Below are 25958 nucleotides of genomic sequence, written 5' to 3'. Positions count from 1 at the left end.
TTCCCCATTTGCATAGTAAAGATAATAATAGTACCCACCTCATGGGGTTCTTGAGATAGAAAATAAAATCGTACTTTACCGGCCAGTTGTAGGCATACAGTAAGCAATTAATAAGCATAACTCCTATTTTACTCATGTGTGTCCACAGGGATTGGTGTGGGAACTGGGCCGGAATCCTTCCTACTGACTATCCGCAATTATGTGCAGGTAGGCTCCGTTCTACAAGGGAAGGTTCACACCGGCCACCTCTGTTCGCCCTGACAGTAGCAGGTTCAACGTTGAGGACAGCATTGTGTCAGAGCTACTCCCAGATACTCGTCCAGGAGCTATTCCCAGATACTCGTCCAGTATCCGTCGCGTTTCTTCTTTGTAAACAGACCACAGGCTGGATTCAGGCATCAGTGGCCAGCAGTGGGGCAGGAAACACCCAAGCCAGTTCAGGATTCCAGCTTCCCACTTTTTCAGCTTCCCTTGCAGGTAAGAGTGGTCTTGTGATTTGGTTCCAAGTAAAATTCTGATGGTGGGCTTTCTGGGAAAACTTTTCTTGTTTTGTTAAATGAGTCATGTGGCTAACACAACTCTTCCCGTTTTCTTCTTGCCTTGAACTCAGATACAGCACCTGGAGCTTTGGCCACCGTCTTGTGACTGTGAGGCAAAAGCATGAGAAAGATAAGGCGATACACCACGAATGGTGAAACAGAGAGATAGGAAAGGACACAGTTGAGAGTTCAGCCCAGAACCAACAACTTGCCTACCCATGGTCTTGCTTATAAGGAACCCAGGGTGGATGGGTCTTCTATAACCTACAGCTGAATGCATTCTTCATGGATTTGTTTTGTATGAGCCTCAAGGCATACAGGTGTCATCTGAGACACTTTTCTGAGAATGGCTTGTCCCTCCTGGGGCTAGTCCCAAGCTAGATTGGAAGGTTGGACCCCTCTGTTTGCCCAGGAAGTAGATTGACCACTAAGAAGAGATTTTTTTTTTTTTTTTTTTTTATCAAGAGGGAACCCACCAGCCTAGGTATTTCTCTACCTTCCCATGCCTTGCATTGGACCAGCCTGAAGGAAGACATCAGAGCAATTCCAGTCTGTCCTCACCAAGACTCATGACTGAAAACACACAGCAGACTCACTGACCCCAGAAAAGGATTCTGGGAAACTGTGGGTTCCTGAATTCCTGTCCACCCCTTCAGATGGGCTCACCATCTTCTGCTCAGGCTTTGTGTTTATTATTCTTATTAAAACTTCATGATGGTTGGCCAACCACATGAACTACAAAATTCCTAGAGCCGGGGGGGGGAGTGACAGGTTGAAGCACTTATACTGCTGTCATGCTTCAGGGTTGAAAGGGTTGGCATGCCCCCAAAGAGCAGCCAAATTCCTCCCATCCCCCTGGTCTGCACGCATGCAGAGTGAACTCCCAGCCTGGGCCCCCTTCCCCCACTCGGCTGTCCTTGGCAGGAGGTACAGACTCCCTGAGCCCATGCCCAATCCCAAAGCTGCTCCTTCCCAGTCCTCCATCCCAGCAACTGGCACCAGCCCCTACCACCCAGGACTTCCCTCGTCCCCAGCATCCAATTCCAGGCCAGTGCTGCCCGCTCTATCCTAAAAGCATCCATCCAAACTTCCCACTTCCTTATTCCCTCTACCACTCTCGCCCTGGCTCAGCTCGCCAGCCATGCTCACCCGGAAGAAGCCTCCTGCTCTGCTCACCTCCCACTGGCTCCCGGATGACACCACACTGACCTTCGTACAAGCCAGATCCCAGCTTGTCACTCCCCGGCCGAAGCCCTCCAATGGTTTCCACTGCACAGAAAATGCAGCTGCCTGTCTGGGTTTGCTCTTTCCCGAGACCCAGGACCCCGGGTAACTTGGCTCCTTTGTCCCACCGTCTTTGCCAAGAGCAAGGCTCTGCCGGCCAACTTTCTCCTCTCAGGACACGCCAGGCTCACTCCCACCTCCCGGCCTCCACATGTGCTGTTCCTTCTGCCTGGACCTCCTTTTCAGGACTGGCTGTCCCACCTCCTCCAGGTCTCAGCCCAGAGCTGCCTCCAGAGTCGCCTCCCCCACCCCGCCGTGAGTCACTGTCTTACTTCTTCATGGTCACCTGTGCTACCTGCAGGTGTCTGGCATATTTATCTCATTTTGTAGCTTCGCACCCATTCCCTACCCCCGACTAGACTGTAGGGTCTTTGAGGGCAAGGGGTTCTTCACTCCTGCTTTCCTGGTGCCTAGAGCATTGCCCAGAATACAGAAACTGGTCAATAAATCCTCGATACTCCTGTGACTCTTCAAACTGGAAGAAATCCAAAAAATTGTCTGGTACAGGATGGCAAGCTTTGGTTAAAAAAAAAAAAAAGTACAGGGGCACCTGGGTGGCTCGGTCGGTTGACTGTCTGACTTCGGCTCAGGTCACGATCTCGCTGGGTTTGTGAGTTCGAGCCCCACGTCAGGCTCTGTGCTGACAGCTCGGAGCCTGGAGCCTGCTTTGGATTCTGTGTCTCCTCTCTCTGCACCTCCCCCGCTCATACTCTGTCTCTCAATAATAAATACACGTCAAAAAAAAATTTTTTTAAGTACAATATGCCAATTAAATCTGAATTCCATATAAACGATGAACACTTTGTTTAGTATAAGTATGTCTTATATAATATTGGGACATATTTATGCTTCAAAAAAAACCCACCTGTTGTTTATCTGAGATGCAAACATCAGCTGGGCAGCCTCTATTTTTTCTGGCAACCCTCATCTAATAGAATCATCCTTTTATGCTCGCGCATTAGTTTCCAACCCTGGCTGGGAAACTTCCTAGAAATATCGACCCCTGGGCTGCACCGAGACAGACTGATCAACCTGTGGGTTTGGGCCCAGCTGCTCCGTGGTTCTGAGCACTGGCCAAGCTGGAGGCGCACTGTGTTGAATGCCTCAGCACCTGTGCAGAAAGTGGCCACCCCCGCTGCGAAGGGTGGGAAACTCACTGTCAGCGGTGGGGAGCCCTGGCTGTTGGGAAAAACCCCCATTGTCCTCTCTTCTCTGGACAGAGGGAAGGCAGCCCCAGCCCCGGACCACTTGGCCCGTCCCAACATTGTTCCAAGGGTCTGGTCCTACCCCCCAGCGGTGAGTAGAAGGGTCATTTCCAAAGGCTACGTCCAAGCCATAACCCCTGGAAACTTATTTGGAAATAGGGGCCTTAGAGAGGCAATCGGTTAAGGATCTTGAGATGAAATCATCCCGGACTTAAGGTGTCCCTAAATCCGGCGACCTGCACCTCTTAAGAAAAGGGAGATCCAAGATACAAGGACAAAGAGAGGAAGTCCGTGTGAGGACAGAGACAGAGGTGGCAGGCAGCCACCAGCAGCCAGGAGAGAGGCACGGAACAGGTCCACCCTCGGAGCTTCCAGAAGGAAACAGCTTTGCCAGCATCAGATCTCAGAGACTTCTGGCCTCCAGAAATATAAGAGAATATATTTCTGTCGCTGAAGCCGCCAGCTTCTGAGACTTTGTTCGAGCAGGTCCACGGAGAGGCATACGGTCCTCCACCAGATGAAGAGACAAATGAAGGCACCAACTGTGTCCTTTTGATAAACCCTCCCCCGAATCGCCTGGCATTTTCCTAAGGATGCAGTAAAAGCTTAATAAAGACCCAAAGGTGAGCTGTGTCCAGTTTAGGGCCATTTTCCATAACACTCTAGGATCTCAGGATCGGATAAAGGAAAGGCAATGTAGTCTTTAGGTGGCTTCGTCCACAACAGGCTTTGCTGGAAACTGTTATTTGTACGACGTCCTGAAATGTGTATCCCGCTGTGATGTGCACCCACGTGATCATTCGACAGCAGGGGCTCTCGAACTTGACCAGGCACCGCCCAGAGGGCTTGTTAAAACATGGTTTGTCTTACCAGACTCAGCCCCCTGAAGCTTCTCATTGAGCAGCTCAGGGATAAGGCCTGAGCATTCATACCTCTAACACCCCCCCCCCCGGGTGATGTTGGTGCTGCTGGCCGGGGGACCCCACTTTGAGAAGTGGGTATAGGGATTTCTACACGAGCCAATGGACAGGAAGAACGCGAGACTCTGTTTCCTCAGCGAGGCATCATTCGCTCGGCAAACCTTCGCTGGCCACCTGCTCTGTACGGGAACCACGCTCAGCCCTGGGAAGGTCCAGCTGAGCGTGACGTCCCCACACACCTCCCCGCCCCCACAGCCTCAGCCCGAGCGGGCTCCCTGCTTCCCCTCAGTCCTCCTCTCAAAGTGCTCTTGGAGCTGTAACCAAGGTGACCTCTGAAAACCCCAAATCCCACTGTGTCCCCCGCCCCGTTGCCCTCAGCCGAAAAGAAAAGACATTTAAACATCATGGCCGAGACCTGCACGGACGTTCTCGACCCTGACTGCGGGTCTGCGCCACCCCAAGGGCGGGGCCAGCCCGGCCCGTCTACTTAGCGCACCCGCCCCCCCCCCCCCCGGCAGCCGTGTCTTTGGAGAGCATTCCAGGTGGCCAATGTGCAGCCAGGGCTGAGGACCACTGCCCTGTCACTGCCCTGTACGACCTGCCCCTGCCTCGAACGTCTGCATCCCATGACTTGTCTTCCATCATTCATTCATTTGACAGATGCTTACTAAGCACCTACTACATGCTAAGTCCTGAGGGGTGAGCAGGAGCTTATGGTCCTGTACAGAAGGGATACGCTAAATAAGTCACAGGAAATGTATAATATAATGCAAGACAAAGCTGGAAACCAGGAAGAAAGCAAGGGAGGAATAAAGCAGGGAGGGGTGGGTATATGGACGTTGGTTTGGGGAGTCCTCTCCCCCTCCTGAATGAGGTGAGAGAGTGGGAACATGGGGGCATCTGGGCAGAGCAGAGAGAACAGCATGTGCAAAGGCCCTGAGGTGGGAGCCAGCTCTGTGCTTTGCCAGCAGCAGGAGCAGGGTGAGTGGGTCACCAGCCTTGCAGGAGAGGCCGAGAGCGTGAACACCCGCAGTGGGGAGGCTCGGAAGGCTTTGGGCGGGGACATAATGCGATCTGATTTTTCTTTTCATGAACGCTCAGGTGTCAGTGTAGGACAGGCCAGGAGGGATTGGAAGGGCAGCAGGGGCCCCTGCTCCATGGCCCCATGGAGGTGGGGAGAAGTCCCAGCCATGGGATACGCTTTGCTGTGGAGTGGACAGGCTCAAGGGGGCATGTTCCACTCCTGTTTTTCCCCCAGTTTGCAACACGCCCTCCCAACTTCAGACACCTCTGTCTCCCTGTCCCTGCCACAGCTTCGAGTTTAGCTGCTGCCACTCCTTGAGGAAGCCTCCCCGCCCCCAGGCTGGGCTGCAGTCTCTGGATCCCCGTACACAGCCGCTCAGCACCCCACCTTGTGTCCCTGAGGTCGCTCCCCCTCCTTCCCCAGCCCAGCCCCCAAATGGAGGAAAAGGAAGCCCAGGAATTGAGAAGCAGGAGAAGCATTATGGGAGGTGCCCTTGTCAGGATGGAGGCAAACGGGGTCAACGCCAGACTGAGGTTGAACCCAATGTTCACGATGAGGCCCCCCACCTTGCCCCTCACCTTCACCTCCTCTCATGAGACACCACCTCGGTCACCAGCAGCCAGAATTCCAGGTTAAAAGTTGCCTTGACTTTCCACAGCAGCCGAGGCTGTGAAACGTCCCAGACGTAAGACACTGAGACTTGCAATTTGTGAGGAGGGCGGTGGGGGGGGGGTCCCAGGAAAAGGGGTTGTCCAAGGAAGGGGGTGAGGAGACAGACAGAGACCCTAACTCATCAGGTACCTACAGTGGTTCTGCCGGATACAGAGAGGATGCCCCTTACCCCTCTGCGTCAGGACATCAGACACCCTCCTCCTGGGCTGGGACTGCGGGGGCCTCGGGGCGGCAGCCCCCACACCCCTTCCCACGCCCTCCTCCCCCTCCTCAAAGGGTAACAGAGAGACCTCCCCGCCAAGCTGTCGTGGGCTATATCCCGATCACAGCTGGCTAGTCCTTGGGTAACTAGTAGACACTGAAGAAACCCATCTAGTCCCGGGAGGGAGGGGGAGGACGGGCCATTTTCCTCGCCGGGCCTGGGAGACAAACACGAGCTCTGGTATCTCTCCTTCGGGTGGGGTGACAGGCCCCCCCAGGCTATGTGGGGGCCACAGAAGGCAGGGAGGTTCTGTCTGGAAGGAAGTCGATGAGACCCACAGAGAAGGTACCATCTGAGCAAATAGGCAAGGTCACTTGGGACAAGGTCATGTCCCTTCCCGCCCCCCATAACCTGCCTGCAGGTGGGCGCTGCCTGGCCAGCTCACACTGGGCACCGGGCCTCCTCAGGCAGCCTCCGAACAGCCCCCAGGCCTGTGATGGGCCCCCTACCTTCGTTCTCTGCAGAGACCCCACACCCTAGTTTTGGCCACAGGCTGTCCTGACAGCCGCCCAACCCTGCCATCATCGTTGCAGCTCTGATCTTCCCACAGCCTCCAGCCCCCCGGACAAGGAGGGTCCCTCAGAGGACAGAGGTCCGGGGCAGGCGTGAAAGGGCCCTTTCTCCCACCCTGAAGGGCCCTATTGTCCTCTGCTGCTCACAGGACTTCTTTGTGTGGCCAGAAGGCGGGCGGAATCATAAAAGGAGCTACGAACTGACTAGTCCCTCCATTTGCTATAGATCAAAGCACGTCCCCTAAATTCCAGACAGTTCCCCCAGATTACCTTGTCCTCGGTGTAGCTAGGTCTTTATAGGACTCTGTGGGACGACAGCGGGAGGAGGCAGAGGCCGGAGGCCAGTGGGGCGAGAGCATCGGGCAGGAGGCAGGGTCTGTACTCTGGGGTGACAAACTCTTAGCACTGAAAGTCCTTCCCCTGACACCCAGAACCTTCTTGATCCCGGGAAAACAGAGACCGTCGCCACCCACCCCCTGCACCTGGTTGCATCCGCTTCCCAAGTGCTTTGGCCTCAGTTTCCCGCCAAGAAGTGGGAATTGAAAGGGAGGGTGGGGTCGAGTTAGGCGCATGCTCTCCGAGCCGGACTGCCCAGATGAAACCCAAGATGCACCACAGCCAAGCTGAGACCCAGGACAAGCCGCCTGGCTTCTGGGTCTTGGTTTCTTCACCTGCAAATGAGCATAATAATTCCCACCTCAGAGTGCTGCTTCTGGAATCGACGGATTTAATTTTTGCGAAGAGCTTCAAATGGTGGCTGGCAGGTGGCAAGTGACTCATTGGCTGTCATACAATTGATTATTGACTTAACGATTCACCTAAGAGGCCCAGGCCCTCACTTTGCCAGTAATGAAAATAAAGAGCATTTCAAGTCATTTCAGTGGAGGGGCGCCTGGGTGGCTCAGCCGGTCAAGCGTCCAACTTTGGCTCAGGTCATGATCTCGAGGTTTGTGAGTTCGAGCCCTGCGTCGTGGGGCTCCGTGCTGACAGCTCAGAGCCCAGAGCCTGCTTCGGATTCTGTGTCTCCCTCTGTCTCTGCCCTTCCCCCACTTGTGCTCTGTCTCTGTCTATCAAAAATAAATAAAATATTTAAAAAAATTTTTTTTTAATTTAAAGTCCTTTCAGTGGAGTTCAAAAGAACATCTGCTAATACACTACTCACAACAGACACACCTAAAATCAAATTACACCGTCCCCCAGACAAAATAGAAACAGGTATGCAGAAGAGGTATATGGAGAGGCACACACAGAAATGTATAGTGTGTGTGTGTGTGTGTGTGTGTGCAGCAAACCCAAAGAAACAACCACAAAAACAGTTATTGGAAACATCAAGCAATGGAACTCAAGGCGGGAAGTATGACATAGGGTTTATTTTGTATTTATATATATATATATATATATATATATACACACATCCACATCCACAATGATGAGATGATAGGAACCTCCATGCGTTGAATAACATAGTGCTAAAATCTAGGAAGAAAATGGATTCAAGATGTCATCAAGCTTAGATATTTCTTCCTGCAAAAAAGCCTTCCAGGATGCCTCGTGCTTCTACGGGACACTCTCCCTGCCTTATTACAAAATTTATGGTCAGTATTTACAATTACCTGTTTAACTGCCCCTCCTTTACTCCCACTAGTATTTAAGTCAGGGCAGTGGCTGGGGCGGGGTGGGGGTGGGGGTGGGGGAGCTCAGACAATATCTGCCTTGCTGAGTTTTCATGTCTTCAGTGCCCAGCATAATGCTCACCAGCTCGCGGGCATTCAATAAATATTTGTGAAACGCATGACAAATAGATACATATTCAATTCTGTATCCCTGAGACAGAGAACACACAATATTTTCAAACGTTTGTGGATGCTTATAAAGTTCCATCATACACATGAGGCCAAAGGAAAAACTTTGACAAATATCAAAATGTAGAAAGTACACAGATGACATTCTCTGACCTTCTAGCAAAAGTCAAAGCAAAATTTAAAAAACAAATACAAAATTCCAACCTGCCAGAAACTAAAAATCACTTGGTGAAATTGCTTCAGCCAAAGAAATCAAAACTGAAAGTAGGTGTTTTTTTTTTTTTTATAATAAGATAGAAACAACAGTCCACATAAAAATGTATGGGTTGTAGCCAAGTTTCCACGCTGAGGAAGAAAATATGAGAGATTGAAATGTTTTCATATTTGAACAAGAAATAACTAAACTAAATGAAGAGAGCAGTCAAAGCAAAGAGCTAAAAAAAGAACAAAGTGAACCCAAGGAGAGCAAGGGGGAATTAATAAAGATAAAATAAAAATTAAGAAATTAGAAAACAGAGCAAAACACAGAGCATATCCAAGAAAGCTCTTTGAAAGGCACATGCATATTGAAAGTTCAACATATAAACATATACAGGGAGTCTCTTCACAGCGGCTTTTTTCTAATTATAAAATATCTAGGAGTAAACTAAGAAATAACTGTGAAATCGATAGGAAAAACCCCACAACATCTTAGTAAAGAACATTCTAGAAGACCTCCATACACAGAGAAACAAACCACACATCTGGATGAGGAGACAGACTCAGTATTTGTAAACGTACCAGTGTTTCCTGAATTAATAAGTGAATTTAATGTAATTCCAATCACAAGGGGGTTTAGGACTCAGAGAGACGGGTTTTGAAGAGTGGGTATTTCATTTTTCTAGGAAAACAAAGGCACGAGCAAAACAAAGACAGCTTTGAAAAATAAAATGAAGGAAGCTGGATGAAATAAATGCGGGGCGGGGAGACCTCCGTGGCTGTGGCACAGAGTGATGATGGAAGACGAGGGGGCCTTGTCCTGGGCACCCTGCACTCTGTCCCCCCATATCCTCCCAGACAGCCTGGCCAGACCAGCACCATTTTGTGGTCACCCCACAAAAATGCTTTGACCACCGATCCTCTCACCAGATGAGGCCAGCATCCTTTTCCTGACCCACCCCTCTTGAAATTATGCCAAAGATTTAAGTGCAAAGTTCAGGTGTCTAAGTTTTAAGTCAAGGTGTGGTGCTGTCACTGTAGCTATGGGGCCAAAGAGAAGAAAGAACACCACGATAGCTGGGGGAGACGCAAAGCAAGGAAAGAGAGTATGTGCCTTGCAAAATCAACGGACTTATGGGGCTCAGCGATCACTACCGGGGCCATCCTGTCCGCGGGCAGTGTGCCCGTGACCCCGACAGACCCCCCCAGCCAGGAAGGTGGGAGACCACCTGTCAGTCCAGCGTGCTATCCCTGCTGGACTGAAGCCAACAGTGCCAGGGCAAGAAGCGAGGACATTGCAGATGCCCAGATCGCTACACGTTTGGCAAATGGAGGCCAAAAGAGTTGAGCAACATCGTTTCTGCCAAGGAGAAAAGGTTGGAAGAATGAGTCAAGGATGGAAACCCATCGAACGGCCAGAAATTACTGAAAACGTGATATGCCAGTGAGGTTTTTGAATGCGTACTTGATAGACACATCAGAAGGTCTGAAATATGAATTCCAAGATGCTTGGAGAGAAGAGCATGTTCCAGCGGCCGGTCCCCGGAGAAAAGTCGTCCCAGCAGAAACCCACGTTCTAAGCTCTCACGGGCCAGAGCTTGGTTCCGTGCTCACCCCTGAGCCAATCACAGTGGGCAGGGGCGGCTGGTGGGTAGAGGCCAGGGCCTCAAACCAACCCTGAGGGTGGGTGGTTCCACCTCCCAGCAGACCATGAGGACTCCCAGGAGAATGCAGGCGTGTTTGGGGGCAGGCAAACAAGACAGGTGCGACCTCCAGCCTTGGGATAGATCATCTTTCACTGGGATCCACTTAGAAGAAAAAATTCAGAGCTGTTTGGTAATGCTGCTGTTCTAATGACCACCGACCACCCCAGCCGTGAAGGCAGTCCCTTGCCCCCGCAGCCCTCACCCCTGGAAAGTCCACATGCACAGTGGCAAGAGGTGCACGCGCACGGCCAGGAAACAGCAGCTGCCCTTCCCGCCAGCTACGCAAGAAAGTTCTCAGACACACCGGTTGTGGTCAGAGCAGCCGAGAGCAGCCCCTGCTGCTGCCCAGACAATGGAGGCGGTTTTTCCAGACCATCCGGGGGCTGTTTCTGAGCATGAGACCGAACCACGTTCCTCTGAAGCCCCGCACCCAGCTGGCTAGCGGTGGGGTACGTCGTGAGGACAGAATGAGCTCTCACCCCAGAAGGTGACAGAGGACGCCTCAACCTGCAGCCAAAACTGCGAGGTGCTCCATCTGAATCTGCTTCGTTTATGAATTTTCATCAACTGGCATTCAGACGAATAGGATTTTATTGGCACGGATCAAATGTTCAAGGGAGACGAGTATGCATAGTGTCATTTGGCACCGAACCTGCCACGCAGTCAGCAAATAACAGGACGCAGGTGTCGATCTACGCGCCAGGCGGTGCACACGACCTCTCTCAGAGCACGTCCTTACTGGGGTCAGGTCTGTGTCCCGGACAGCCCATGACCCCGGCAAGGAAATGGATCACGTCTTGTGCCCCTTGCAATTGCCCTGGTGCCCAACACAGAGCGTGGGGGCCAGGAGGTGCTGGACAAATGTTTGTGGCCTGAAGGGAGGGAGGAGAGACTCAGGGGTGGAGAGGGTAGGGGTGGAAGGAGGGAGGCAAGGAAGGAGAGGGGGCAGAGAGGGAGGAGGAGGGAGGACGGAAGGAAGGGAGGAGGGAGGGGGGGAAGGAAGGGGGAGCATTCGTTTCAGGAACTCGCCCATCATTCTCTCCTTTACAAAGTCCTGAGGCCGCTGCTCCCCAACTGGTGGGGAACAGAATGGGTTTGGGCCACATGGCGGGTTCCAGTCCTGCGGGCCCCCCGGGGGTGTCCTTCCAACAGATCTTTCCCTTTGGGTCTCCATGTTTTCCTTCAACAAGGCAGAAGCTGGATCCTCATCCCTCGGCTAAGTTAATAACACGCAGCATTTATACTGCATCTTATAGTTTAAGAGCACCTTGACGTCATTTCCCTCGCTTAGGCCTATGAGGCAGGGGCCAACTTTTTCTTTACCTCGCGGACGAGGAGACCAAAGCTCGCAGCTGATTTCTGTAAGGTCTGGGTAACTGTGGAAAGCCCTGAGGTGGGGGCTGACACCCGGTCCCTGAAGAACACACACGCCGCTCATTTCCACAAGTTCATTGTAAAAATAATGAGAATGATAAAGCTAAAATTAGCCTCCCAAACCAATGCTGCATCCGGTGCCATACGCACCCAGATGACTTTTCGCCCCCAAATTGGATCCTGTTGCAAACACTGTTCTCTAACTTGCTTATTTTCCACTGAGATTGTTGGTTGCATGGTGTTTCCTGGTGATGCATTCAGAGGCTTTCCAAGCAACCCCTACTGTTTCTTCTTTCCAGCCCTCCAATCCAGGATGTCTGGGGCCAATCCCCAGCCCTCCCAAATGTGCTAGGCGGCCCTCCCCTCCAGGGGGTCTTTGACTCAGCGATCCTTTGGATCCTTTGCAACTCGATTGAAAAATCGTAATTAGCATGGCCATCTGCCTGGTGCATTCGCTTCTCGTCACATCCCCCAAGGCACAGGAGGAATGGGAAGGACTGAGTGCTGGTTCTCAAGCCTGTGTCCTCCCCACCCCCGAGATCCTTCTTCAGTCCACACCCGCCGCTCTTGTGCGCAAGCTTCTTCCCTGGCAGCCAGGCCCGCTCTGTGTGGGCAGCGGTGTGCTGGTAGATGGTGAAAGACAGGACATCTGGGGGAAGGAGAGCCCTGATTTGTAGCATTGGCTGAGCTCAAGCGACCAATGCGATGTCACGGGGCACAGAGTTGGGGAGAGCTGAGCACATGGGCACCCGTGGGCTGGTAGGAAGCGAAAGCACCATCAGCTGGGATGACTCAGCCACGCGCGCACACTGGCTCCCAGAATTCCCCAGGTACCCACGGCGACAGGTGGCTTCGTAACACCTGCCTTCCTCCCCTCGCCTGTCTGCTTACACCCCTATGGACCTTCCCAGGCTCACCTCCCTAACAAACCGTGTGCGGAGATCCTGCATCTGGTGGGACATCAACCTGAGACCCTGCCTCATACAAACTTCCCAGCAATGGACGGTTTTGAACCTGAAGTCGCCCTAGGAAGGCAGGAGTTCAAGGCAGGGATGGGAATTATTTCACACAAATGTTCCATCAAGAAAACCTCATCTCAAGTCGGCTGCAGCAAGGAAGTGCCCGTGAGATTTGAGGAGGGCTACAGTAAGCAAAGAAAGGACGCACCCCTGCTGAAGCAGAGGGAAGGCACATCTCCCAGGGTCTAGAACCCAGGGAGGAAGATTTTTCTCAGCATTGTCCTCACCCCGCGTCTGCCCCAGTTCCAGCCTCCGTCACCTCCCGCCTGGACCAGGGCAGCACCTACGGGACAGCCTCGCTCCACGGGCCACCCCGAGCCAGGGTGTCCCCTGCTGAAACATATGACCGTGCTGACCCCGCTGACAACCCTTCAAAGAGCTCAGTTTCCACACCATGGCCTCTGGAACCTTCTGTGATCTGGTCCTACCTCTGTCTCCAAACTAGGCCCCAGGCCAGAGACTGTTGCTCCCAACCCCCATCGCCTCGTCACCCCCGTCACCTGGCCTTCCTCCCTGTTCCACCTGCCCAAATCCTGCTTGTTTTTTTAAACCCGGCAAGAAGGGTATCCTCCTCCGGGACACGTCCAAAGGCCGTGCTAACGCTCCCAGCCCCAAGGCCCCCAGCGGGTTTCAGACCGAAGCGGGAGGGTGCAGGGTGGGGTGACCGAGGGTGGGAGGAAGCCAAGTCTAGACGCTCTTTGGCTCCGGGATCTCCACCCACGGTCATCACCTAGCAAAATGCCCCCGGAAGTTCAATCCCTGGACCAGCTGATCCCACTTAACGCCATCACCCAGCACCACGTGCGACGCCCTCCCAGCTCCGGTCCAAGGATCTCCCCGCCCCCCCCCCCCCCCCCGCATTATAACTGCTTTAGATAAACCCTTCCCACAGGCCGCAAGAAAAGAAGTAACCAACGTGGAAATAAATGATGTTCCGTGGGCAGCGGAGATCTAGCTGTGAATCTGTCCGGGGAGCCCACAGCGTCGGATAAATCACCGCGGTGTGTACCCCGTGGTGGTCGCGACACCAGAAGAATTGCGCCATTACCCGATGCTGCGAGGCGGGAGCTGGGACGAGGGTGAGTGGACTACTCAGAGTCACAGAGAGGGGAGCCAGGACCAACCCACTCATTCGGAGCCACCAAAAAGAACGGAATGAGCTGGTGCACCTGCCCTCAAGGCGCTCAGCCAACCGAACCCTCCCCTCCCCCCCCCCACCAGTGATCTGAAAAAGGCCACGACCACAGATCTAGCCTGCGAGAAATGCAAATTAAATGGCCCCTCCCTCCCATCCTGGAAACCTTTTAGTGATGTGAGGGACATCTGGTTTTGGTTTTTTTTTTTTTGCTTGCCCCACACCCAGTCCCCCCGCCTGGTGAAAGATTCCTGGTCTTGTTGGGCTGAGATGGGGACTCACCTGCCCTGTCTGTGATGGGTAATTTTATGTGTCAACTTGACTGCGCCATGGAGTGCACAGGCATTTGGTCAAACGTTATTCTGGGCGTGTCTGTGAGGACGTTTCTGGATGAGACTAACGTTGGAATCGTAGACAAAGTACATGGCTTGCCCTCCCCAGTGTGGGTGGGTCTCACCCAATCTATTCAGAGCTCAGATAGAATAAAAAGGCAGAGGGAGGTTGAGTTGGCTCTCTGCCTGGCTGTTTGAGTGGGGACTTAGATCTTCCCCCGCCCTCAGGGTCCCTGGCTCCCTGGCCTTCAGACTCAGGCTGGAATCCGGCTCCCCTGGGCAGATCACGGGACTTTTCGGCCTCCATAATAGCATGAGCCAATTCCTTATTATATTCCTTATTATATAACAATTCCTTATTGTTCTCAGGAGAACCGTAATACAGTCTTCTTGGGAGACACCTGCCGCGGGACACCGTTGTGACCCTAGGTCTCCCGCTTTGGCACCCGAAACATGACAGGCACCCTCAAGCGTTTCATGGGTAAATATTTCCAGAAAGCCACCTTGACCCCCTGAAAGAGACCCCCGTCATTACATACCCTACCACCCACACTCTGTAAATTAACATGTCCCAAAGCCCCCTTTACTGTCATTGTCCCCTAATTTTTAAGGGTGAGTGGGAATCAGAAACAGTTACAGCAAATTTCTGCACTATCAGAAGGGCTGAGTTAATATCCTCTAAAGATTAACTAGGACAGCGTTTTCTTCAAGTCTCTCCAATATTTCCCTCCCCCCCCCCCCCGTCTGTCTCTTTTTCCTTTTGCTTTTGATTCAGAGAGAAACACGGACTCACCAGGAGGCTGAGACACGATTCAAACTGGATTCAGGTACTGATTTCAAAGTATCAGACCCTCCAGCCTCCTTTTTGGTTCCTGACTCTGCAAGACAAGCCCAGAAGGCAGCGGAGGCCCCGTTGCTAAGAAAGGTGACAGGTTCTGTTTTGAGCCCCCGGAATCCAGAGCCCCCCCCCCCCCACCCCTGCCCCGGGCAGGATCCCTGTCCAGGTATCACAACACTGGCAGGGCAGGCTGCGGGCTTGAGTGAGTCCAAATCCCTAGGGAAACTGGTTTCTACCCACCAAGCTGCCTTTTCCCCTGACCTCTGTCTCCCCGTGACGGTAAAATAGATCCTAAAAACTGAGATGACGGGGACGGGTGAGGTTTACAACTGCCCCGAAGAGATTCGTGTTTCACGAGAAGAAATCCAGATTTCTTCTTCCGAGATTCACTGGGTCCAAGTCGGAAGCAAACACCACCTATGGCCAGTGGAACTGCCTCAGCAGGAGGCCAGGATGTCAAGGTCGGTGAGCGGGACAGGAGAGAGAGAGAGGCAGTGGTGACACCACAGGACACCAAGCCCCCCAGTCCCCATCCCAGGGGGTCCTCCACAGACACACAGCCCAGCCAGCTCCGGCAGAGCTCTTGGATTTTCAGTAGGAGTTCGATCGCTGTATTGAAATTCAGATCTCCCAAGATGAGACCTAGTCACATTTTTTTAAAACTCTGCAGGTGCTGGGCATAGTGAGCCTCGGACTAGATTCTGCCCTCAGGCCAGATGTTAAACAGAGAGTTTGACCAATGAGACTTGGGCAAAAGGCCTTTGCCTGCGGGGTGGCTCCTATGGTGGCACCTTGGCTTCTCTCTGTCTCTCAGTAATTCCAGGGTGGCAAAGCAGAGCTCTCTCAGTTATTGAAAAATGTATTTGAGGGCCACCCAGGTGGCTCAGTCAGTTGAGCCTCCGACTTCGGCTCAGGTCACGATCTCGCGGTTTGTGAGTTCAAGCCCCGCGTCCAGCTCTGTGCTGACAGCTCAGAGCCCAGAGCCTGCTTCGGATTCTGTGTCTCCCTCTCTCTCTCTGCCCCTCCCCTGCTTGTGCTCTGACTCTCTCTCTCTCTCTCTCAAAAATAAATAAACATTTAAAAAATTTAGAAAAATGTATTTGAACAAACATTAGAGGGACCCACTCATCCTGCTTTTTCTGGGACTGTCCATTTTAAAACTCAAAGTCCTGCATCCAAGGGGTCCCCCCCAATCCCAGGCCGGGGCCCAGGAAAACAGTTAATCACCCTAATAAAGAGATGCTTGGTGAGCCAGTTGGGTGCCCCGTTGGGAGCTCATTAAGTTGAAGAGGAAAAAACCCTTTGGGGGAATCACTGAGGTCAGCGATGGGGACCGTGCCATGAATGAGGTCAAATTTTGATTATGTGAAGCCACCACTGAGACGTAGGAGCTGTTTGCTGAGCATCTGGCCTTCTTGGACCGACAGTCTAGGAGACCCTTACTTTTTTTGGCCAGTAGCAGCTGGCCTGTGAGTGACTGCCCTGCCCAAGTTAGACCCACTGAACTTCCTCCCCAAGGACTTTGGCTTCAGTACTCAGGAGCCCAAGCGGTCTCTACTGGCCGGTAAGTACAAGCAAGAGCCCTGGGGTAGCCAGATGTTCAGAGGACAGGAGGAAGCTGGTGCCAGGGGCTGAGTTCATATGTCACAAACTCATATGTCGACATTCTAACCCCTGGTACCTAAGAATGTAACTGTATTGGGAGACAGGGTGTTCACAGAGGTGATTAAGTGAAAATGAGGTCACCAGGGTGGACCCTAATCCAATATGGCTGCTGTCCTTATAAGAGGAGGAGATTAGGACACACAGAGGGAAGACCATGTGAAGACACAGGGAGAGGATGGCCGCGTGCAAGCCAAGGAGAGAAGCCTCGGAAGAAGTCAACCTTGCCGACACCTTGACCTTGAACTTCTGGCCTCCAGAGCTGGGAGACAATTAATTTCTCTTGTTCGTTCCCCCAGCCTGTGGTCCTTCGTTATGATAGCCTGAGCTGACTCTTAAAACTGGCCAGTGGGGGAGAGGGGCTTGAAGGTGAGGCAAAGTTGGGAGACATGTGTTCCAGAGAGGGAAGAAGTTTTCCAGCTCCTGGTTCTGAGACTTCATGGGGTCTGACTCTACTCCTTCGTCTCCAGACTTCACGAATAACAAACCCCCTCTTTTTCTTAAGCTACCCAACTGGGTTTCTGTTACTTGCAGCCAGAAAAGCCTTAGCCACATAAGTTGGTCCCGTGATTCTGTTAACCAGGGGACCTTATTCCTAAGAGAGTCCTTAGCCCAACAAAAAAAAGGAAATTGGATGCCGAGCGCTTTTGTGTAGACAGAATAATCCCCTCCCAAAGAAGTCCACATCCTAGTCCACAAAACCTGCGGATATGCTATCTTCTATGGCAAAAGGGACTTTGAGATGTAAGTTAAGTGTTTTGAGACGGGCAGATTATCCGGAATTATTTTGATTATGTAGGTAAACCCACGGTGATCACAAAGGTCTCATGAAGGAAAGAGAGAAGCGGGAGAGGCAGAGATAGAAAGGTTAGAAGACGCTATGTTGGGGGCGCCTGGATGGCTTAGTCCGTTAAGCGTCCGACTTTGGCTCAGGTCATGATCTCTCGGTCTGTGAGTTCAAGCCCCGCATCGGGCTCCATGCTGACAGCTCAGAGCCTGGAGCTTGCTTCGGATTCCGTGTCTCCCTCTCTCTCCGCCCCTCCCCTGCTTGTGCTCTCTCTCTCTCTCAAAAACAAATAAAACATTTTTAAAATTTTTGAAAAAATAAATAAAATAAAAAGCACTTAATGGATCTCACAGCCCTGAGAATCTTCAAAAGCAAATGCCCCCTCCTTTCTCCCACTGGCCCCTGCCCTCAAATGGTTTATTTTAGGAGCAAAACAGTAGGAGAAGAGCAGCGGTTGTGCCTTGATGCCCCACCTCGGCCACGGGCCATCCGGGACACACTCCCTCGGGAGCAGGACGCTTCAAAGGGGCTTCGATCCAAATGTGGGTAAGAGTATGAAAGACTAGACGGCTTCCCCAGTTACAGCAGCTCTGGCCTGGCTCTCACCCCCGTCCCCCAACAGGTGCCCCAGCCCCACCTTAAGTGACACCGTGGGCTCACAGAGTGGGCTGCAGCCAGGGATGCTGTTTCGCCCACGTGTGTGCTACGGGCGCAGCCACAAAGCCCTCAGACTGGAAAAAGCAGACAGCTGTGCCCGGCAGGCTCACATGTGCCAGCTCCATCTGCTAAATCATTAAAACGGAGTCTTGGCAGCATCTGCAGAAAAACACATTTGTTTTCTCCATAAAGAGGAAGAGTCAACTTTCCTGTCGTCCTCGTAAGTTTTTGCAATCACTTTAATGTGCAGAGTGCCTTGTACAAAGGCAGGAATGGGCTACGGGCTACGGGGCCAAGATGCGGGCTTTCACTAAGTTATATTATATGTTGAATTATCCGCCAGCTAGTGTTGGTGGCTCAGCCATCATTTCACGGCAATGAGACACATTATGGCAAAGCTCATGACAACGTTCAGAGGCTCAGCACTTTGCCTCCCGTCCTAACACAGGCCTAGGGGGACATCCAGCAGGGTGGGCTCTGGGACAGCCGCTCGGAGAAAGCAGTCTTGGGGACGGTGAGTCACACACAGTGCTGGAGTCACCAGGGAAAAAAGAGAATGAGTCCCTGAAAACTGAAAAATGGGGGTGTCCGTGCCTCTGAATCCAGAGAAAAACCCTTGTTCCCATCCTTGGAATGTGTGATAGAGAATCTGTCCCCGATTGCAGATTTCAGTCTCCTCCCAGCCCATCCCCACCGCTCCTGCAAAGCGAGCTCACTGGAGCCATTCAGACCCAATTTACACTCTGTCACTTAGCGTGTGACTCAGTTTCAAGGTTCTCGTCTATTAAATGGGCGTATCAATTACAGCTCATCCTCAGGGCTGTGGAGAGAAGTGCGGAAGAGAATATACACAAAGGACTTAGCACAACGCCTCTCTCATAGTTGGCTGTTATCATCACCATGACCTCTGTGACGATTACATTCGATACCTTCGAAGCTTGTGTTACCCGTTCAAAAGCGGCCTCGGCCTTCGTTCTAAATGTGGGACCCTTGTCCATGGGACTAGAGCAAACCACAGCTTGTGGGCCAAACCCTGCTCCCCACCTGTTTTAGTGCACCCGTTGGGCTAAATAACATTTGTTAACGGACAAAGATCAAAAGAAGAATGTTATTTTGTGATGTGTGGCAATTAAATGAAATTCAAATTTCAGTGTCTCCACAAATAGTTTACGGAAACACTATGCCCATTTATTTATGTAGAGCCCACACTTTGTGGAATAATGGCAGAGCTGAGCAAAGGGCAACAGAGACATGTGACCTGTAGGTCAGAAAATATTTACTACATATCCCTTATAGGAAGCCTGCTGACATTCGTCCGAGGGAATAAAACCATTATCTTGGGGAGTCTTGCTCAGTTTCATAGCTGATGTTGGAAAACCCCAAGACCTGACCGACTAGCATGGATGCGGGAAGGAACTAGAAAGAGAGACATGCTCAGCAGTTCATTTGCGTCTCAACCAATGACAACATGAAAGGGGCTGGTGGTTTGGACTCCTGGGAAGGACCCTGGCATCAAAGTTGGGTTTGAAACCCAGCTTTGTCACCAGCAGGCCATGTGACTTTGAACTGGCGACCCAACCTCGCTACGTTCTCTGCTGGAAATTGAGGCATCAGTCCCTTTGGCACAGGATTGTCAGGACAAGGGAAGTAAGGTGCATCCCCTCTGCAAAGACCGGATGCTCTGCTGGCGGGTGAAATTTGTTGGCGCCCACCTTCCAAAGTTTGTCTTCGGGGTCTGTCAAAAAAGAAACCATACCAAAAGGGAAGGATGTGTTCTAGGACATGGAAAATGCCACAGGCTTCCCGTTCCAGCTCCAACATGTAAAGAGTCTGGAAGTCATTCCCTCCCCTGACTTAAAACAACAACAACAAATAGATAAAAAGAAGTTGACTGAACTGGAAAATCAATGACTTTTCCCAGACCCATCAGAGAACTGACCCTGAACTCTGGAAAGATGGATGAATCCAAAGTCACAGGTGAAGTGTGCTTACCTGAAGCAGAGACCCTGGAGCCTAACTAGTAGAACAGCCGAATGCTAATTCTCATAGGGATTGTGAAAGGCTAAGTATAAACTAGCAAGCGTGAGGAACTCCTGGGGGTTGCAGGCTTGGGGAGGGGCCCACGATTTTATGCACTTTAGCACCAGAAACTCCACCAGGTTCTTACTGTGAAGATCCCAGAAAGGTCCCTTCTTGGCTCTGGCAGGGGAAGGAATGACCAATTCCCATTAAATACACTCCAGAGCTTTCTCCACGAGGAAAGCCTACTCTACAGGGAAAGGGCTTTGCCAGAGCCTTATCCCAGTGGGGGAAGGGCATCCCTCACCCTTCGACCCCTTCCAGTCTTCCTGTCTCGCCCAAGGATGGGCATATGAGTGAGAAACACTTGGGAAGGTCACAGGTCAAACACACTGGCCCATGAAAAGCCAGATTTACCTGAGAATTATAGAACACCCCACCCCCCACCCCTTAGCACCACACCAACAGGGCTCCAGTAAGTAGAACAGCAGTGATCACAACCGAAAGCTCTAAGACCCAGGCTCTCTCTGGGGGAGGAGCAGTTAGGGAAGCTCAGAGTCAAGAGGGAAGGAGAAGACAAGGACACCAGAGGAATGTGACACCTCTGGCACCCACATCCATAGCAAACATGAAACACAGCGAACTCATAGCCACAGTAAAATGAATCCTCACACTACAGGCCTATTTGCCTCAATATCCATTACTCGGTACAACATGTCTGGCTTGCAACACAAAATTACAAGACACACCAAAAGAGAAAAGAACAACCGCTTGAAGAGGTAAATCAAGCATCAGAACGAGACTCAGATGTGACACAGATGTTGAAATCATCAGACAGGGCACTCTAAAAACTAGGATTAGTATATTAAGAACCCTAACAGAAAAAACAGGCAATGTGCAATACAAATGGATAATATAGCTAGAGAAACAAAAATTCTAAGAAATAATCAAAAGGAAGGGCTCAAGATCAAAACCACTCTAACCCAGGGGCACCTGAGCGGCTCAGTCGGTTAAGCATTCGCCTCTCGTTTTGGGCTCAGGTCATGATATCATGGTTCACCGGTTTGAGCCTCTTGTCGGGTTCTGTGCTGACAGTGTGCAGCCTGCTTGGGATTCTCTCTCTGCCTCTTCCCTGCTCATGCACACATGCACACACACATTCTCTCTCTCAAAATAAATAAACATTAAACACACATATATGCACTAATTGAAATGAAGAAAACCTCTTGATGGGTTCAGCAGGCTGGACATAGCTGAGGAAGGAGTTAGCGATTTTGAAGCTACGCCAATAGAAACTCCCAAAACTGAAACACAAAGAGAAAGAAGGATAAACATGGAACAGAATACACCTGAAAAGTGTGGGAAATTTTCAAAAGATATATATATATATATATATATATATATATATATATATATATATATAATTAGAATGCCAGAAAAAGAAGAAAGAATGTTATGTGAAGAAGTTAAGGACAGATCCCAAAGTCCAGGTCCAAGAAGCTCAGAGAATACCAAAAAGCTACAGACCTGAGTATATCATATTCAAACTGCAGAAAACCAAAGATAAAAAGACAATTTTGAATGAAACCAGGAAAGGGCAGAAAAACCTCACCTCTGAAGGAACAAAGATAAGAATTACATCAGAAACTGTGCAAGCACAGAGTAGAGTAGAATATTTAAAATGTTGAATTTAAAAAAATCAACTTAGAATTTTATGTTCTTTTTTTTTAATGCTTATTTATCTTTGAAGGAGAGAGAGACAGAGGGGCAGAGAGAGAGGGAGACACAGAATCAGAAGCGGGCTCCAGGCTCTGAGCTGTCAGCACAGAGCCCGACGCGGGACTCGAACTCACGAGCTGTGAGATCACGACCTGAGCCAAAGTCAGACACTTAACTGATGGAGCCACCCAGGCGCCCCAACTTAGAATTTTATATTCTGATAAATTATCCTTCAAAACTGAAAGAGAAATAATATCTCAAACAAACACGCACTAAAGGAATGTGTTACCGGTGGACATGCTCACCGAGAAAGGTTAAAGGATTTTCTTCAGGCAAAAAGAAAATGATAGAGATCAGAAACCTGGATCTATATTTAAAAAAAAAAAAGAAAGAAAATAAAAAGAAAAGGCATCAGAGGAGGCAAAAATGAAAATAAAATCCTTTATTTTTCTTATTTGTGTTTCATCTGAAAGAGAACCGTGGAAAGTAGTAATAGTTTCCTAGTCAGCTCCAACAGCCATGACAAAATACCACAGACTATGGGTGGTGGGGGAGCTTCACTAATAAACATTTGCTTTCTCACAGTTCTGGAAACTGGAAAGTTCAAGATCAAGGCTTCAACTGATTTGTTCTCAGGTAAGGGTCCTCTTCCTTGCTCTCAGATGGTCATTTTGTTTTCACGTGGCCTGGCCTTTCCTTGGTGCATTCCCAGGGAGACAGAGTATGAGCAAGCTCTTGGAAGTCTCTTCTTACCACAACACTAATCCTGTGGGATCAGGGCCCCACCCTTACGACCTCATGTAACTCAAACACCTTCTGAGCCCTGTCTTCAAATACAATCCTATAGGCTGTTAGGCCTTCAACATGTGGATTGCAGGGGAGAGGGAGCCATAATTCCATACAGAGAAAATAGTAACACTGTATTGGGTGATTAGAGCATATGGGTAAGTGAAATAAATGACAGTGGTGCCATACGGACTAAGAGAGAGGAATTGAGACTACGGTGTTATGAAATATCTGTGCTACACAGGAAGCTTTGCAGAAGTATTTGAAGATGGACTTGTATTAGTTAAAAGCGTATCCTGTAAGGGGCGCCTGCATGGCTCAGTCAGTTGAGCATCTGACTCTTGATTTCAGCTCAGGTCATGGTCCTAGTATCATGGGATGGAGCCTGGCATCAGGCTCTCTGCACTGAGTGTGGAGCCTGCTTAAGATTCTCTCTCTCTCTCTCTCTCTCTCTCTCCCCCCATCTCTGCCCCTCCCCTGCTCTCACTCTCTCATTCTCTCTCAAAATAAATAAATAAATAAACATTTTAAAAAAGATTCCAGTGAATTAAAAGTGAAGGGGTAGTAGAAGGCATCTTGGGAAGCTGGTGGAACAGGAAGCACCAGGAATCTTCTCCCCACCTAGACAACAATTGCTCTGCCTGAATGTGTCTAATGTAACTATTTTGAAACTCTGGGATGTCTTGAAAGCTTGCAACTTCCAAAGGAAGACTTGGACAGTAAATTTTGGTTAATTTCAGTCAATTTCAGCTCTTATCATAACAGCAGGTATTCATCTGCACCCAACAAATGGTGCTGGGAAACTGGATATCCACATGCAGGAGGATGAATTCGAACCCTTAACTAGCCCCCTATACAAAAATTAACTCAAAATGGATCAAAGACCTAAATGTAAGACCCAATACAATTTCGTCTCTCAGAGGAAAACAACAAAAGCATCATGACGTTAGATTTGGCAATGATTTCTTGGATATGATGCCCAGGGCAAAAATAATAAAAGAAAAATAGACAAGTTAGACTTCACGAAAAAACAACATGGCCTCTCAGGATGTTTGTCTCCTGCAGCTTTCCCACGCTGGATGTGCAAGTGCGCATTGTGTGTTCACACAGAGAGACACAGACCTGCACAAAGACATGCAGAGTGGACTCAATGCACACGTGCTGATCGGGCACCCATTCAGACACAAAGCACACAAACGCAGAGAGATTGCAGACACCCATTCTGCACGCCTATACGAATACGCTGCTCTTGTAATGATAGCCAAGATCTACACACTTACTCTATATCTTGGTTTCTTTCCCCCAAAAAACAGAGCCTAAGAGAAGGATCTGTGTACAAATAATTCATTTGGGAGGCAATCCCAGCGAGCAGGAGTGTAGGAACAGGAAACAAGAGAAGGAGGAAATGCCACCATGGGGACACATTGTCAAGGTCTCCCAGAGGGTAATTGGGTTCAGTCCTGCCCCAAGCCTTCCAAGGAACATATAAAGTGCCTCTTAAGCTTCTGTTTCTGACCGTGACAGATGAACCAGTATTGTGCTGGCCTTCCCACCATAAACAATATATACTTGGACAAGATATGTGAAGCAACATTTTCCAGGCAATGGACAACAGGCAGTACAAGATTACAGCTCCTAATAAAAGAAACCCATGAAGTGAGCCCAACCAATGTCAGTGTATAACTTGTGACAATTCCTAGCCATGGTGCTAGAGGAACCCGTGTAGGATTTGATAGGCCTACTGAATCGAGGAGGCACAAAGCAGAGTTCAAGGCAACTAAAACAGCTGCAATCTATGGGTTGGGGCATCAGAAATATAGAAGCTTGTGCAAAGGGCCCCAGGGTTCCATGTGGGGACCCCCTCCTCAATTAAGGAGAGACTCAAGACCATCTGAGCGCTACCAGGTAGTGGGTGTTATTGATTGAGAGTATAGGCATATTAGAGCTTGAACAGTACTAGAGATGTTGTGGTTCTGGCCCTCACCAGAGTGGAGAGAGCTTGTTAACAGCCCGCTAACATGCCTGACATCCAGCTGAGGCACCACATTATTTTTAGGAGTAAGAACTACATCAGAGAGTAGAGCCTACTTGAGAACTTCTCTAACAAAGTCTAATCAAGTTCTCATATGATCTACAGAGGACCGCAGTGCTTAGGGGTTAAGTCTCACTAGGTAAGAGAGCTTGGGAAGTGCCCTATGCTTTGCACAGACTCACAAGAGGAAACCATAAAATCAAAATTACAAAAAAATTTCAAGAAAAACAGCCAGCAATTGAATAGCCTGATAAAACAAAGAGGAACAGTCTTCAGAGGAAGATAACAGAATCCAAAGGCTCTACAACATAGTTTCCATATTTCTGAGATTCAATTTAAAAAAAAAGAACATAGGGGCACCCGGGTGGCTCAGTTGGTTGAGCATCTGAGCGGCTCAATTCATGATCTCATGGCTTGTGAGTTTGAGCCCAACGTCAGGCTCTGTGCTGACAGCTCAGAGCCTGGAGCCTGCTTGGAATTCTGGGTCTCCCTCTCTCTCTGCACCTCCCCTACTAATGCTGTCTCTCTCTGTCTCTCAAAAATAAATAAATATTTTTTAAAAATTTTAAAAAGAGCATAGACCTACAAAGAAAGAGGAAAATGTAATTCAAAACAAAAACAAAAACAAAAACACTGCGCTTAGCAAAGCGGATTTTGTCAATATGTTAAAATAATTCAAGGAAAGTATGGTCTTAATGATTGCTCAAGTAAGGAATTTCAACAGCAAAATGAAAATTATAAAAAAGAATTAAGGCCAAATACAAAAGACCCACAGCTAATATAATCCTAATGGGGAACAACTGAGAGCTTTTCCTCTACAGTCAGGAACAAAACAGGGATGTCCACTCTCACTCCTGTTATTTAACATAGTACTGGAAATCCTAGTCTCTGCAATCAGACAACAAAAAGAAATAAAAGGCATCCAAACCAAGAAAGAAGTCAAACTTTCACTATTCACAGAAGACATGATACTCTATGTAGAAAACCCAAAAGACTACACCAAAAAAATTGCTAGCACTGATACATGAATTCAGTAAAGTCACAGGATACAAAATCAATGTGCAGAAATCTGTTGCATTTCTATACACCAATAATGAAGCAGCAGAAAGGGAAATTAAGGAATCGATCCCATTTATAATTATACTAAAACTCATAAGATACCTAGGAATAAACCTAACCAAAGAGGTAAAAGATCTGTACTCTGAAAACTAAATAACACTTACGAAAGAAATTGAAGAGGGGCACCTGGGTGGCTCAGTCAGTTAAGCATCCAATTTCGGCTCAAGTCATGATCTCACAGTTTATGAGTTCAAACCCCACATCAGGCTCTGTGCTGATACCTCAGAGCCTGGAGTCTGCTTTGGATTCTGTGTCTCCCTCTCTGCCCCCCACTCTCAAAAATAAATAAATATTTTTTAAAAAATAGCATACTATTTTAAAGAAAGAAAGAAAGGAAAGAAAGAAGGAAGGAAGG

Source organism: Acinonyx jubatus, chromosome A3, assembly GCF_027475565.1.
Source record: "Acinonyx jubatus isolate Ajub_Pintada_27869175 chromosome A3, VMU_Ajub_asm_v1.0, whole genome shotgun sequence".
NCBI lineage: Eukaryota > Metazoa > Chordata > Mammalia > Carnivora > Felidae > Acinonyx > Acinonyx jubatus.
The sequence above is the reverse complement of the archived record's forward strand: the minus strand, read 5'-3'. Positions refer to the sequence as shown.